General features: G+C 36.4%; 1 long non-coding RNA gene across 4 annotated transcripts in view; it reads right to left on the reverse strand.

Annotated features, from left to right (window-relative positions):
- Nucleotides 1–976: 976 nt before the first annotated feature.
- LOC138749031 (uncharacterized) overlaps nt 977–14,170 on the reverse strand; it is a 100,333-nt gene continuing 87,139 nt past the window's right edge. For all 4 annotated transcript variants that reach the window (XR_011348451.1, XR_011348378.1, XR_011348431.1 and 1 more), the window contains 2 exons: nt 8,424–8,464; nt 977–1,129 (listed from right to left, as the gene is read on the reverse strand). This is a non-coding gene — a long non-coding RNA (uncharacterized lncRNA). The remainder of the gene's footprint in view (nt 1,130–8,423; nt 8,465–14,170) is intronic.

Genomic DNA, 14,170 nt, shown 5'->3' on the forward strand with positions numbered 1-14,170 from the left:
ATCAACCCCAAATTGACTAAAAGAGAAATGTCCCTACCACAAATGTCCAAGCTTTGCACATTTAGAGCTCCACTTGTTGCTGTAAATAGATGCTTAAGACACATGGAGAAAAAAAAATCATTCCTCTGAGTAAAACATGAAAGTCTGCAGATGCTATTTGTAGTAAAGACAAACACTGGTGGACCTCAGCAGGTTTCTTTACCACCATAGGATGCAAGATTATATAATCAACTTTTTGTGCCGAGTCATTTTTCAAGATATAAAGATGTTAAAGTATAGGTGCAACATCCATGCTGGGAGTGGTTTGTTTATATAATCATAGATCTTATCTCTCTTCGGCCTACAATTGTCATAGATGTTTCTCTATCCTAGATGTCTTACATAAATAAGACGAATATATTTATGCAAAGTTTCAACATTTGCTGCTAACATGATGATACAATTCAAGAAGAAATGGCACTGGAAACATTTTTAGTGCTGCACTGGATGTAGATGGAAAATAATGGTCTCGTGAGAATCACAAAAATCTGAAATATTTCTGCTGGTTTTAATTCAGTAGAGTCCCACAATTTTGTATTTATGTTGGCCAGGGTTCTTTATAGAATGCACCAAGTCTATTAGAAAAGAATGACAAAATGGGGTCACTCAACACTACAAACATCCATTATAGTTTATTAATCTTCTAAGACTAAGGTAGCAGATGATCTGAGAAAGGAGAAATAATCACCTTTCAGAGGCATGAGAGACACTCTGTCTTGGGTATCATTGAAAATGAAGGACAAGCAATCCATTCGAGAGATTTGCTCCAATGATCGGCTGACGTGTGCAGTCATGAATGGTATATACTTTCAGAAGTGGGGCAATGGGGAAAAGTTTTATGCAGAGAAGGTGGTAAAAAAGTAATTAGTTCACACATTATTGATGTCCAACAAATTTGTCAAATTATTCAGGCATTTTTTGACAAAAATCAACAAAATAAAGGCATAAACTGGTAAATTTTTAATTCAGGTAAATTCTGTGGAAATTTGTTTTCTTCAGAGGATTCTGCTGGGTTTTACAGAGCATTATCTGAAGCTAGCTTCCATGATGGAAGGTAGATTAGGGACATTTTCTTTATTGGAAGTCAAATCTGCAGAGACAGGCAGACAAAATAAATCATCAAAATCTCATTCAAAAGTCATCAATAAACACAATTTCACAAATATGGTGAAACTTTCAATTCGCTTGATACAATTTTCTGTCATTTTGATTGAATACTTCAAGTTATGCTGATTGTTGGAGAAGTTGAGCCCGATCATTTATATCGCTTATTTATTTTTACTGGTGTAAATGAAGACGAACAGCAAATCATGTCACTTTAAACACAGCTGCAGCTGGGTCAATTTAATTTAAAATCTCCAGGTATTAAAGAGGCCTGATTAATCTTTTTTTTTGGCTAGGGTTTTCTAAAGCATGTCTTTTGATTTTATTTTCATTTTTGTTTTCTTGCTCTCAATCATTCTTCCCTCATTTTGGCTTTCAGTGCTGAGTTAGAATCATAAAGCCTAACATAAACTAGGATCAGAAGCTGCCATTTCTGAAGTGATACCTCGTGTAATAGCGTTCCACCCTTTACAAACAGACTTGTGGAAACATGTGCAATATGTCAATTTTCTCTCCAGGTGTAAGGAAGGAAATAAATTATTATGTAAATATTATTCAAATAGCCGAAGAGTATACATGTGGGCAGGCATAGCTGTCGTCAGTGTGCATATCTTGCTTACTTCAACATTGCAATAGGAATAAAACATGAAAGTCTGCAGACACCGTGACTGAAGTAAAAACACAGCAGGTCAGTGTACTTTACATGGTTTTTAAAAAAAATAAAGACACAAAACCAGTGTTTCAGGCTTGAGCCCTTCATCGAGTTATTACAAATTTAAGCAGGCATGCAAACAAAATGGCAGGGGTTACGGCCAGAGGAAGGAACATTGTGATCCTTGTTTTTCAAGGAGATGAAATTTAGGTGCCATAAATAGATCATTATCACTGGTGGTCAGTGTAACGTCTTTACAGCATCAGCGGTCAAGACCAGACCAGGGTTCGAATCCTGCGCTATCTGTAAGGAGTTTGTACATTCTCCCCACATGGAGCTCCAGTTTCCCTCCCACTGTTCAAAATGTACTGGGGTGTAGTTTAATGGGGTACAAATTTGGTGGGACGGACAGGTGGACTGAAATAGCCTGTTACCGTGTTGTATGTCTAATTTTTTTTAAAATTTAAATCAAAAAATGAAATTCAGGAAAATCTTCTTTCCACTTCAGTTGTTAGAATGTAGCATGGCAAATCAAACAAGTACAGATGTGGTGCAGTAACTCACTTAGGATACTCCTGTAACACCTCCAAACCTCTTCCAACAAGGAAGCACAACCATTTCACAGGTTCTCCGCTGCCTGCGCTTTCCTCTCAAGTCTATATGCACAAGAGGCTTGAAGTCATCTAAGACAAGCATCTGAAGTCCTGAGTTGGATACATTTTCAAGATCATTGTTACATATACCGAGGTACTGTGAGAATGTTCTTTTTGCAAGCTGTCTCGCTGGTCAGCTCGGATGCCACAGGAATAAAATCAAATGTAATACTGTATATGATCACAGATAGGATAGTCAATATGTATCACTGGTCCTCCATCACCTTCAGGTTGAAATTCTTGAACTCTCTTCCAGCGCCACTGCGGGAGTATCTCACCTGAAGGACTGTGCAAGATGAAGAATGTGCTAACACAATGGTTCTCAACCTTTTTCTTTCCACTTGCATACCACTAATAATCCCAGTGCCATCGAGGCTCTGTGATTAGTAAGGGATTGCTTAAGGTGGGATGTGAGTGGGAAGGGAAGGTTGAGAACCACTGCCCAAGACCCAATTGTTACTGAAATATTTTGCTTGAGAAAAATTGTCATTGGCCCATTTCTTTTGGAGTTTTGAAATAACGAGTCAATAAGGTACGATTAAAACAATGGTTTTCAACCTTTTTCTTTCCACCCACATATCACCTTAAGTAATCCCTTACTCAACACAGAGCACTGATGGCAATGGGAATACTTTAAGTGGTATGTGAGTGGAATGTGAATATGTGAGAACCACTGGACTAACACATTTAATGAGATAGAAAGGGAGAAGTTTTTGTATGATATTGGATGAAGGGAGATGAAAGAAAACTTATTTGGATCGTCATCAACATTGTGCAACAATTTTTTATGTGATATATAAATTACATCACTCTTTAGGTTTGTAAAAGTTCTCCTTTATGGCTGATAATTCAATGAAAAAGTTTTGTTCTCGATAGGTTCAAAAATTGATTTTAATTTTTAAAGAAGGCAGTAATTTTCATAAATGAAACTGCATAATGACAATATAAAGTAGCTGGGGATATTATGCAGGCTATATATGGAATTTAGAGAGGTTTATGAATTTACATGGTAGCACAATTAGTGTCATGGTTGGTGTCGTGGTCAGCTCCAGCCACCTGGGTTTGAATCTAGCACTGTGTCAGGAGTTTGCACGTTCTCCCTGTGCTCTAGTTTCCTTCAACATTCCAAAGATGTACAAGATCCATAGGTGAATTAGTCACATGGGTATATCTGGGTGGTACAGGGTCGTGGGCCAGAAGGACTTGCAGTATCTCTAAATTTAAAAATACATTTAATAATAATTAAATTAAAGCCATGATGGCTGAGGGAGGGGGGGGGGGATTCATTTCAGGTTTTCAAAAGGTCTGTTTTTGAGATGTGATCATTTCTTTGAAGCTCTTTTAATGGAAAAGATTGCAGAGATAGTCAGGCAGAGCCATGAAACAGTTAAAAAGCAAGCGTGACAATTGTAAAATCAAGGCTTTAATTAAATGAAGTGTTTTGACCAGAACGGAACATAATACTCAAGTCTGATCTCTCCAAGTCATGACATCACAACCCCTGAACTCCCTGACTGCAGGAGGTAAGTGTACCAAATGTCTTCTTCACAGCCTTGCCATAATATACACTTCACTTCAACATCCAGAGGTCTGATTTACTGTATCTGGTGCAACCCTTATGGCATTCTCTACTTCAGAGAGATGGGTCGCAGTCTAAGTGATCGCTCTGCTCAGCACCTCTGCTCCATTTGCACCACAGCGACCTCCCAGCAGCCAACCATTTCAAGTCTGAGTCACACTCCCACGCTTTTGTCCATCCATGGCCTTGTGTATTGTCCCACCTAGACCACCTGCAGATTGGAGGAACAACACCTTATTTTCCCTCAGCACTCTCCACCCTCGTGGCACGAGCATCGACTTCACTGCTCTCCATTAAACTGGATTGTCTTTTCTTTCCCCTCCCCCTTTTCTTGTATTTCCAGTTCTTTTGCCCACCCAGCCCTACTATCCCCCTCATTGCTGTCCCCACCCTCCTTTCTCCACATTATCTCCTGCCTTTGCCAACCCCCTTCCCTCCTTTTGGTCGGATCCTTGCCAGCGTCCTCTCGTACTTTGATGAAGGGCTTCAAGCCTGAAACATCAGTTATGTATCTTTGCCTTTGCTTGACCTGCTGAGCTTTTCCAACATTTCAGTTTTACATTAAATTCTTAAATGACCTTAATTACCTCATAACTACAAGGTGTTTGTACAACATAGTATTACATCAGAGATGGAACTGATTTCTTTAAAGAGGTAAAACCTCAAAGAAATGTCAAAAATGTGAACAATTTTGCACAAAAATAATTTTGCTGAAGAATTGAGTTTTCTGCATTGTTTTTTTCCCCTCCTTCATGGTTTTAAAGTTCATGAGGTTATTTGCATCATCTATTGCAAGCTTAGTAAGGTCTTATTCATGAAATTCTTTGTCTAGCAGCACCTCTCATAGGAAATAAGGCCCCAGTGAGAATCAAACTCACAACCCTGGTTTACAAGGGCAGTGTTCTTATCACTAAGCTAAATGACCAAATATGAATTAAGGGTTAATTAACAGTCAATCTGAACTGAAAACAATCAAGTACTATCCATAATCATGCTGTAAATAACAAAAGGTTTAAACTGGAATAAAACTACAGAAAGATAGATGAATTAAATTAAATGTGGAAGATCCTATTTGCAATGTTTGTCTGACAAAAAAAAGATTTTTAAAAACTGATTAAAAGCCAGGGAATTGCATTATTGGAGTAACTCTTCAATATGATTTGTTACTTACTTCATGCTCTTTTAAACTCCCTGACATATCTTAAAAATGAATGGGCAATTGAATGAGGATTTATATTTTTATTTGTAAATTATTGTTAAAATCAAATCAGATTGTCACAATATACATGTGTTGCTTTTGTTAGCAACTTAATGTCCTGGATTAATGCAATAATATTGTACCCAAGGTTTCAATATATGCTCTTAAACTCATGAGGTTAATTGTGCATTAAAATGCTCTTTAAACCTATTCATGCCTAATAGAGTTTTAATTTTGTACAGGAAAATTACCATAACATTATTTAGTATTTGGAAATTCATTTACTTAAATGTTAGCATTATTGTACAAGTAAAATGTGTATTTCCATTAAAAATTGCAATGCAGTGAAATCTTACTGTAATTATATCCATCTGTATATGTACAAAATCTGAAATTAATAAATTATTGTTTTTAAAACAATTATCCCTTTATTTTGCTGTGTAAGTTACATATTTTTCGTAAATCAAGGTCTGTCCTTATGCAAAGTGCTTGGGGCTGATTTATTCGTATATGTTGATCTCTTCTCAGTAACATCTTAGTACTTGAACAGCTGTTGAGGGACTTTGAACATATCGAGGCTGCTCTGTGACATGGAGAAAGTGCATTCTTCGAGTTTTTTGGAACAATTCTGTATAATTATATTGCACTATAATTTGCATCTCAATACTGTAAATTGGACATTGATTTCCTCAGTACCCCCATATCCGTTATTCGCTAATTCAGTAAGCAGTAGCTGCTTGTAGTCAAGAAGATGTCTACAGGGAATATAGAATTCCCAACTGATTCCTAGTTAGTAGTTCTCTCTCTTTTGGCAGAGAAACAAATGCTCTGGAGTTTTAGAAGTCCCTTGTTAGTGATAGGTACTTTGCTTGTAATCAGAAAGTAGTGGATCAGAAATATTAAAGTATGCCTATAAAATGATAAATTCATTTTTAATGCCTTTTGCTCATAAATTAATTAGAACAGTCACGAAAACCGCATAATACGGAATCATTTTTTCCTTTTTCATATGTAGGTTTTCCACCTAGATCTCGTTTAAATGAGAAACTCAGATGAGCAAAGTTTCTTTTGAAAATTCCAAAGTCAACTATTAATTGTTTAAAGTTGTAAATATTTTTTGGTGACAAAAATAAAAAAAGTATTATTTTCATGGTATAATTCATTTTTACTGTACCTATAAACTGGGAGATAGAGTAGAGCAAGACACAGGAGCTTCATCAATCAGAAGTTGACGTTAAGCTACACTCAGACATTGGAGTGAAAGCTTGGTCAAAGAAGAAGTTATTTTTAATGGGAAACATTGACGGAGCCAGAAGATATAATAAAATAAGGTGAGCGGCTTGTAGAAAGAATTCTAGGGAGGCGGTTCAAGCTGTGATCAGTAATAGTGGAGGAATGAAATTCACAGCCAGTTTTGGAGAAATAGAGATTTTTGGAGGCTTTTTAACTAAAGAAGATAGCAGAGAAGGAGTTGGACAGGGTCATGGAGAAATTTGAAGTCCTAGACTTATGAAACCAAGGCTTTGATTAACCAGAAATTATTATCGATCTGTTCCAATGCTTCACATCTTCCATCACCTCATAAATCAACACATGCAAAACAACATTGGTATTAATTACTCTACCAGTTGAATTTTAAAACACGATTTTTCTAAAAAAAATTGAGATGCAGCACAGTAACAGGCCTTTCAGGCCCATGAGACCATGCTATCAAAATTTACCCATGTTGAACAAAATGTGAACACTCTGAAAATAAAAAAAAAAACAGCAATGAACAATTTGTCTTGGTTGGACGTCATCTGGAATATCTAACGTTTGCCATTTTAAACTAATGATGCACCAAAACATTCATTTGCCTTTCATCTGAATATGAAGGCAATTCTTTCTTTATTGTGTTCAAAGCTCACAAATTTCACTGGACAACAAATATTTTCTGCCTGAACATTTTTTGGGGGTATTTTATGGATTTTGGGCTGCTGATCACAAAAATCACCTCAAAGTTTTCTTACCACATACCATTTTAAAATATAACCCATTATTGTGATTTCCTGTTATTATTCAAGTCTACTTCAAGCATACAAACTGTGACTTCCTCCCTGTTGATCTTGGTGCAGGCACTGGAGAACATGGTGAAAGGGATCACGAGGACATTGCGACCATGGAAAAGTGCTGTCAAGGCAACTGGACTTCATCAATGTTGGCCCACTATTGTTGGACACTGACAGATGCTTGAGTACAAACAAAACTCAGTGGCAAAACATTTTTAAACCAGTTGAACTAATGCAAGTGTCAGCATCATTATGTGATTAAACATGCTAAATTCAATAAAAGTTCATTTAATGTTTCTCCAACTTTCATTATTGGCAACGTGGTTTAAAGCTTTAATTTTTATGCTGCTTTCTTTTAACTTACTTGCCTGCTCCATTGATATTATGGCCATGTAAAATGAACATCAATTGAAAAAATGCAAAAGAATAAAAATACAATTCCATTAAAAATAAACATGGAAAAAAAAATTGAAATTGTAAGAGCCATGGATGAAAATGGGCCAGAGCGTCAGAAAAAAAATATGAGTTACATGGTTTAAAGAAGAGAATCTCAATCAGGCTGTCCTTTTCACTTTTTTCACGTACTTCAATCTTAAAACCAGCATCTATACACTAAAAATAAGGATGATGAATACCAAGCTTTAGAAATAAATCACTTTAAATAAAATATTCAGCCAGAATATAATTGGGATGTAGGCTGAACTAATCTTGGCAAACATTATTATCCATTCTTCGCAGATAAGGTCGTGCTCCAAACAGACTCATGGGGATATAAAACATGTTCTGAGTGAAAAGAGGCTTTAAAATTAGAAGATAAAAGGCTGTGCCTTTCTTCTCACAATGCTTTTTCATTTTTATATGACTGAAGAATACAGCTATTGATAATGGAAAAAAAACTTTCTTCAAGAATACTAGAAAACTAAAAGTTCTTCAGGATTGGAATCAGATATCAATTTCCCTTTTTCTCCCTCCCAATACATAATTGTTTTCTTCTGTCAATTTATCAACAATAATTAAGAAACTTCTCTGTAATTTTGGCCAGTCTGTAGGTCCAACTGATTCCACATGGATATATGACATTATACCGATGAGTGGATAGAGTGGAAATAGAACACAAAGAAAAAAGAGACTAAATCAGTAAACCACTGACCTTTGTGGCTTGCTTCTTCAGTAGCTGGACAATAATAGTATCTGAAAATACACATTGTTAAAGGTAAAGGTTTCATTATTGCCATGTAATACTTAGAATGTAACATTTATGAAATTCTTTAACCTTTATTCACCGTAAGGCAGAGAGTTACCACTTTGTCCAGAGCCCCTCACAGAAACCTACAGCTCCTGGTGTTCCTCGGCAGTCTCCCCTCCAAGTACTGACCAGCCCTGTGCCTGCTTAGCTTCGGAGATCATTGTAAAATGTACGTAGCATATGTGCCATAATTCTTGCTTGCTGTAGCTAAACAGGTACTTGCAAAGATAATCTATAACATTGAATTAAATTAAAAGACAATAAATTCAGAAGATAGATATAAATATCGACATTAATCCTGGTTTTTCAAATGTGTCTTCTAATAGTACAAATGGTCTTTTTGTAGTGTCGGACCAGTCTACGATTAACGTACCAAGGGGAGGTTAAGGAGTCAGAGCTGTTGGAAAGAAATTGTTCTTGAATCCAAATATGCTGGTTTTCAGGCTTCTGTGCTTTCTGCTTGAGAAGAAGTTGTGATTGAGGTCCTTGATGATGTTGGCTACCTTCTTGAGGCAGTGCCTCACATAGATGTCTGTACTTGAATTGTCAAACCAGTCAATATGCATTCCACAGTGTATCTGTAGAAATTTGACAGACCCTCCGAGGACATTGCAAATCTCCTCAGACTCCTCAGGAATGAGAGGCATTGGTGTGCCTTCTTCCCAGTTACCTCGATGTGCCAGCTCCAGGAAAGGTCTTCTGAAATATGAACTCACAGGAACGTGAAGGTTCTGATTGCCCTCTGCCTCTTTCCAATCAATGCAGACAGGTGCATGGACCCTTAATCTCCCCTTCCTAAAATCAACAATCAGTTCCATGGTCATGGTGACATTTAGAAATAGAGATCAAGGGAAACTTGTCAATTAAATATAATTTACAAGCCAAAATACAGATATGTATTAAATTCATATAGGACCTTTCCATTTCTAAATACTTATTTCTTTAATGGTGTGGTAAATTACAAGGCAGTGAATCTATCTCTCTTGTAAGCAAAACTTACTTTAATAGGCACAGTGTCTCAATCTTCATATTTGAATTGGGAATTTTTTTAAAATATAAAGAGATAACTTTTTAAGCATTCTCCTTTTTTATATTTTATCACTATTGATTCAATATTTGCTTCCTCTGCTTTATTTTGCTTTTGATTTAATACTGGTCTCAAGAGCAGACAGATCTGTAGTAACATTCCTCAACATCCACCTTGAAGGGAACTCCCCCAAAACGCCTAATAATCTGTGGACAGCCATCCCATTTTTAATATTCATTTAAAGAGATATCTGATAATCTTGTCATCACCTTGCAGAGTGAGACAGCATTCCAAAAAGGAAAAAGGATAATTTAATTTTTGAAAATAGCTTCAAAGTACCAAAGAAAGATTGAAGGAAATTAAGAAAAATTAAAGAAACCTATATCACATAACAGTTATTATTATTTTTTATTGGTCGTCCTTTGGTTTGAAGAAGACGCATTGTTATGCAGTTCATCTGTGGACACCAAGGTGACTGGAGTGTAACCTGTGTGCGATGGAGTTTTATGTGGAACAAGCGTTGCACAGGGGCAATCTAACTCTCTTGGCAGAGCAGACCATGATCCAGTGGCGCAGACAACTGTTATGGCTGGAGATCTCTTGCTACAGTGGATGACCAAGATGTTTCAGTGTCTTGTCATGCTGTTAGCGCTTAATGCCTGCTGGGCCTTCTTTCTTGACTGTTGGACAATTAATTGGACTCTTCTGCTCAATCTGCTTGGGCCAGACTTCACATGCTGGAGTAGAAAGATCCCCTATCTCACCATGGGCCAAAGACCCATCAGCTACCCTCACCTGGTTTAGCCCATCTGTTGAGATGGTTTACTGGGGTGTGGCTGCTGCACGTGCTACAGCTACTGGGAGCCAAAGGTGAAAGCTGAGTGTCAGTTGAGGACCAAAGGTAGATGAGCTGCCCATACACCCTGCATATATCAATATTATTTATAATCCATTATGTTTTGAAAATGTTTTTTGTTAGGCTTCGTTCAATAAAGAATGCATTTTAAACTGCTCTTTTACAGAACTTTATATGATTGGCTACTCATTTCATTTTTCTTGATTCCAGTACAGAGGGGTTGAAAACTCTTCTTTATTGAGGAAGTTTGACCCACTGACAATCACAGAATCAGAATGAGCTGGAAATAATCCACAAATCAGGTAGCATCTATGGAAGGAGAAGATGTTCATCTTTCAGGTGTAAAAAAACTCATTATTTTTCTCTTTCCCAATTCTGACAAAGGGCCCCACACCTCAAAGATGAACCATTTCTCCTTCTAAAGAAACTGCCTGACCTTTGAATGGTTCTGTCTATTTCAGATTTCCAGCATCCACAGTTTTTTTTTTAATTCTCTGTTTAAAAACTGGCTTTGGAAATCTGTATTAAATGATTGAAGAGCAAACATACTATTATTTACACAATGGCAATTTCTCATAACTTTGTCATAATTACTGATGCAAAGTCTGGGCAGATATTTTATGGTTCAAATATTTTCCTCATTAATAATCTGTCTGGATAGTTAAAGAGTTTTATAAAATAATCATTCAGTAAACAGTGTAGACAGTGTTTTCTTACAATGACCCACAATAGAAAGAGGAGATAAATGTATTGAATTTGATGGAAAACTGTTTCATGTTCTATTGTATATATGAATACATTATGACTGCTATAGGAAGTTCAGAGATTGTTGGTTGCCGCCTTTCACATATCCAGTTACCTTTAAATACATTTTCAAACTTAAGTGGGTGCTGGTTTATCCAATCATAACCAGGCCCATACTGGTATTTAGAAAGTATGACTCAATGTCAGAACTTGATAAATGTAGCAGAGCACTTTTCCCCAAAGTTACAGGCACTGATGCAGAAGAGCAAATATTGTGCAGAAGAAAGAAGCAAAACTGTCATTTTGGTATTTCTTAATAGTATTACCCTAGAAAATGCATTAAGAAAATATCTGTAACAGTTTGTTTAACTGGCATGATCCAAACATATGAATTTTTTTACTTGATGCTCAGCTTAGTATGTGGCTTAAGACTAAAGCATTGTGTATAGATGGATCCCATTTTTGTAATAGTTCCCTTATTTGGTTAAAGACACTGAAAATTTACCAATCTTCAGACACAAAACACTGCATACCTTTACCATTTTAAAAACATTTTTGTTAATTTTTAATATAAACTATTTATATTTAATTGGATAGGATCCTGACAATTTGGATCATAATTTATACTGGCACAAAGCTCAGAAGCAAACTTTTTTTCAGATCATGTCAGCTTTATATGCATATTGATGACGACATTCTTGGAATATACAGGGCATTCACAGATACGGTGATATGTACACATTGATGTAATAGATGGGGCATATTGGTGGAGAAAATAGCTGGACTAAAATGCCCCTAATTTACTTAACAAGTTTTGTAACTTCTGAGAGGGCAGGGGATGGATCACCATAAGCAAAAATGACACAGTGATTTATTTTCAACTAGATCACAATTTTTGACTTTGTTCCCTTCAAATCCTTCCTCCTCTGCTGAAGACTGGCCTTGTAATTACACAACACCCAAATGCTGATACATTTATTTTTCATTTAGAAGCCAGGCCTTGATAAATGTACATGTCAACACCCATCTCAAGTGAAATTCTGATGGATTGAAATGGTTTTATTTTGCTCATTTGTATATAGTGAACCCGACACATTAGCTCATCCCCCTCCTCTTTGCTTGCCTGAGACGAGCGCACCAAATTCTGGGTGGAACCATCACCGGCTGTGAGTTTTTACTCTGGATCCTATTTCACTTCCCATTGATGAAGGCATCACTCAAATTTTATATCAAGTCCTTCTGCTGAGCATGAAGAGGACGGTGCCCTATCTGCATTCTCTGGTGAATGTAAATTATATGGTACTATCCTAAAGAGTGAAGGAATTCTTCTTGATGTATTGCTAATATGTATCTCTAAATATTCATGAATTTATAAAACAAGATTATCCAGCTATATTCACATTACTGTACACCTGGACAAGTTATGCACAAAATTGATGGATGTACTCCTTATACTGCAACAGTGATGACACACATCAAATGTATTTCATGGACTGAAATGCACTTTAGAATGGCCTTAAGGTGTCACTTGTGGGGGGGGGGGGGGAAGAAAACACAAATCTACATATGCAAATTACATAAGGATGAGTTCATTGATGATTCAGAGACTGCATTTCACCTTTAAGCTTGTACTTTTCTAATACTGTAATATTAAAATATATTTTTTCTAAAAGCAAAGACTTTCACAAATACAGCTCATTAGTGAAAATTGCATTTTTCACCACATATGGAGACATAATTAAAACAATATTTACTTATCTATGGGTCTGAAATATAATAAAATAAGTGAGGCACTTGCTGGGTCAAACTGTGTTACTGTTTCTATGGCAACATTTGTGTTTATCCACTGCCTGTTGAATCAGCTTGACTTGTATGGTCAGAATAATGAGATGATATTTATTTGAATATTTTACCCTTCATTAATCAGACAGAAAAGCAGAAAACAAAGTAATTGGATAATGATATCTTAACCCCATACACCCAACCACTCCAGACGATTTAATTATGACTATAGTTTATCAACACTAAGAATTCAAGCTGAAATGGGGGGGATGAAGAGCTTACTAAAGTATGCAAAAATGAGCAAATACTTTGCATAATTGGAGAGTCCTCATCCCAAAATTCAAATATTTGGTTTGCGCATTTGCTTTACTTGTGCATTCGACCACTGAGGCTACAGCATATTAGAGTTGGCTCTGGAGAAGGTGGTCAAAATTTAGATGTTTTTTTTCCTGTGGCATTTGGGGTTCAGGGGAGACCAGAGAGAAGCTAAAAAAAAAAATTATGAAAGGTTCGGGTAGACAGCCAGACTCTTTTGCCAGGATGGGAATGTCATAGACTAAGGGAGCACAGCTTTAAGGTGAGAAGGGGAACATTTAAAAGGGGATATGTGAGGCAAATGTTTTACACAGGTCAGCGGGAGTTAAATGGAGTGTTCTTCTTGGTGGGGTGGTGGAAGCAGAAATGATAATAACAGTTAAGAGGCATTGGGACAGGAATGTGCAGGGGTTGGAGGGACATGGATTGTGTGCAGGGAGCTGAGGTTAGTTTAATTTGGCATTATGACTTAGACATTGGGGGCTGCAACCCATTCCTGCGCTGTCCTGTTTGATAGGTTTTATTTTGTTTATGTATCTATATCTCCAGTCATTTTGACAATTAGTCATTTAGCTATTTAGCAATTGTATTTAGCTGTGAAAATGCATTCTATCATATTTCATAAATGTTAGCTGGATTATATTGACAAATTTCTTGAAACCTTAAAATAAATATAATTATTGTATAATGGCATACAGTTAACCTGGATTCTGGAACACATTTATGTAATACTACATGTTTTGTTAAAATTATTCATTCTTAAAGAAGAAAAATGCATTTTAAAATTTGTTTTTAATCTTCTCTTGAAGTCTGTTTTTCTCTCCCTAATAATCTTACACACTGGTGGTCTCATTATTTCCCTGGTACCTAATTGGATGTTATTGCTGGTTGTTACGTTACTTCAGTCAAGAACTGTGGAGATGTAAT

This window comes from Narcine bancroftii, chromosome 1, assembly GCF_036971445.1.
Source record: "Narcine bancroftii isolate sNarBan1 chromosome 1, sNarBan1.hap1, whole genome shotgun sequence".
In the NCBI taxonomy this organism is placed as follows: Eukaryota; Metazoa; Chordata; class Chondrichthyes; order Torpediniformes; family Narcinidae; genus Narcine; species Narcine bancroftii.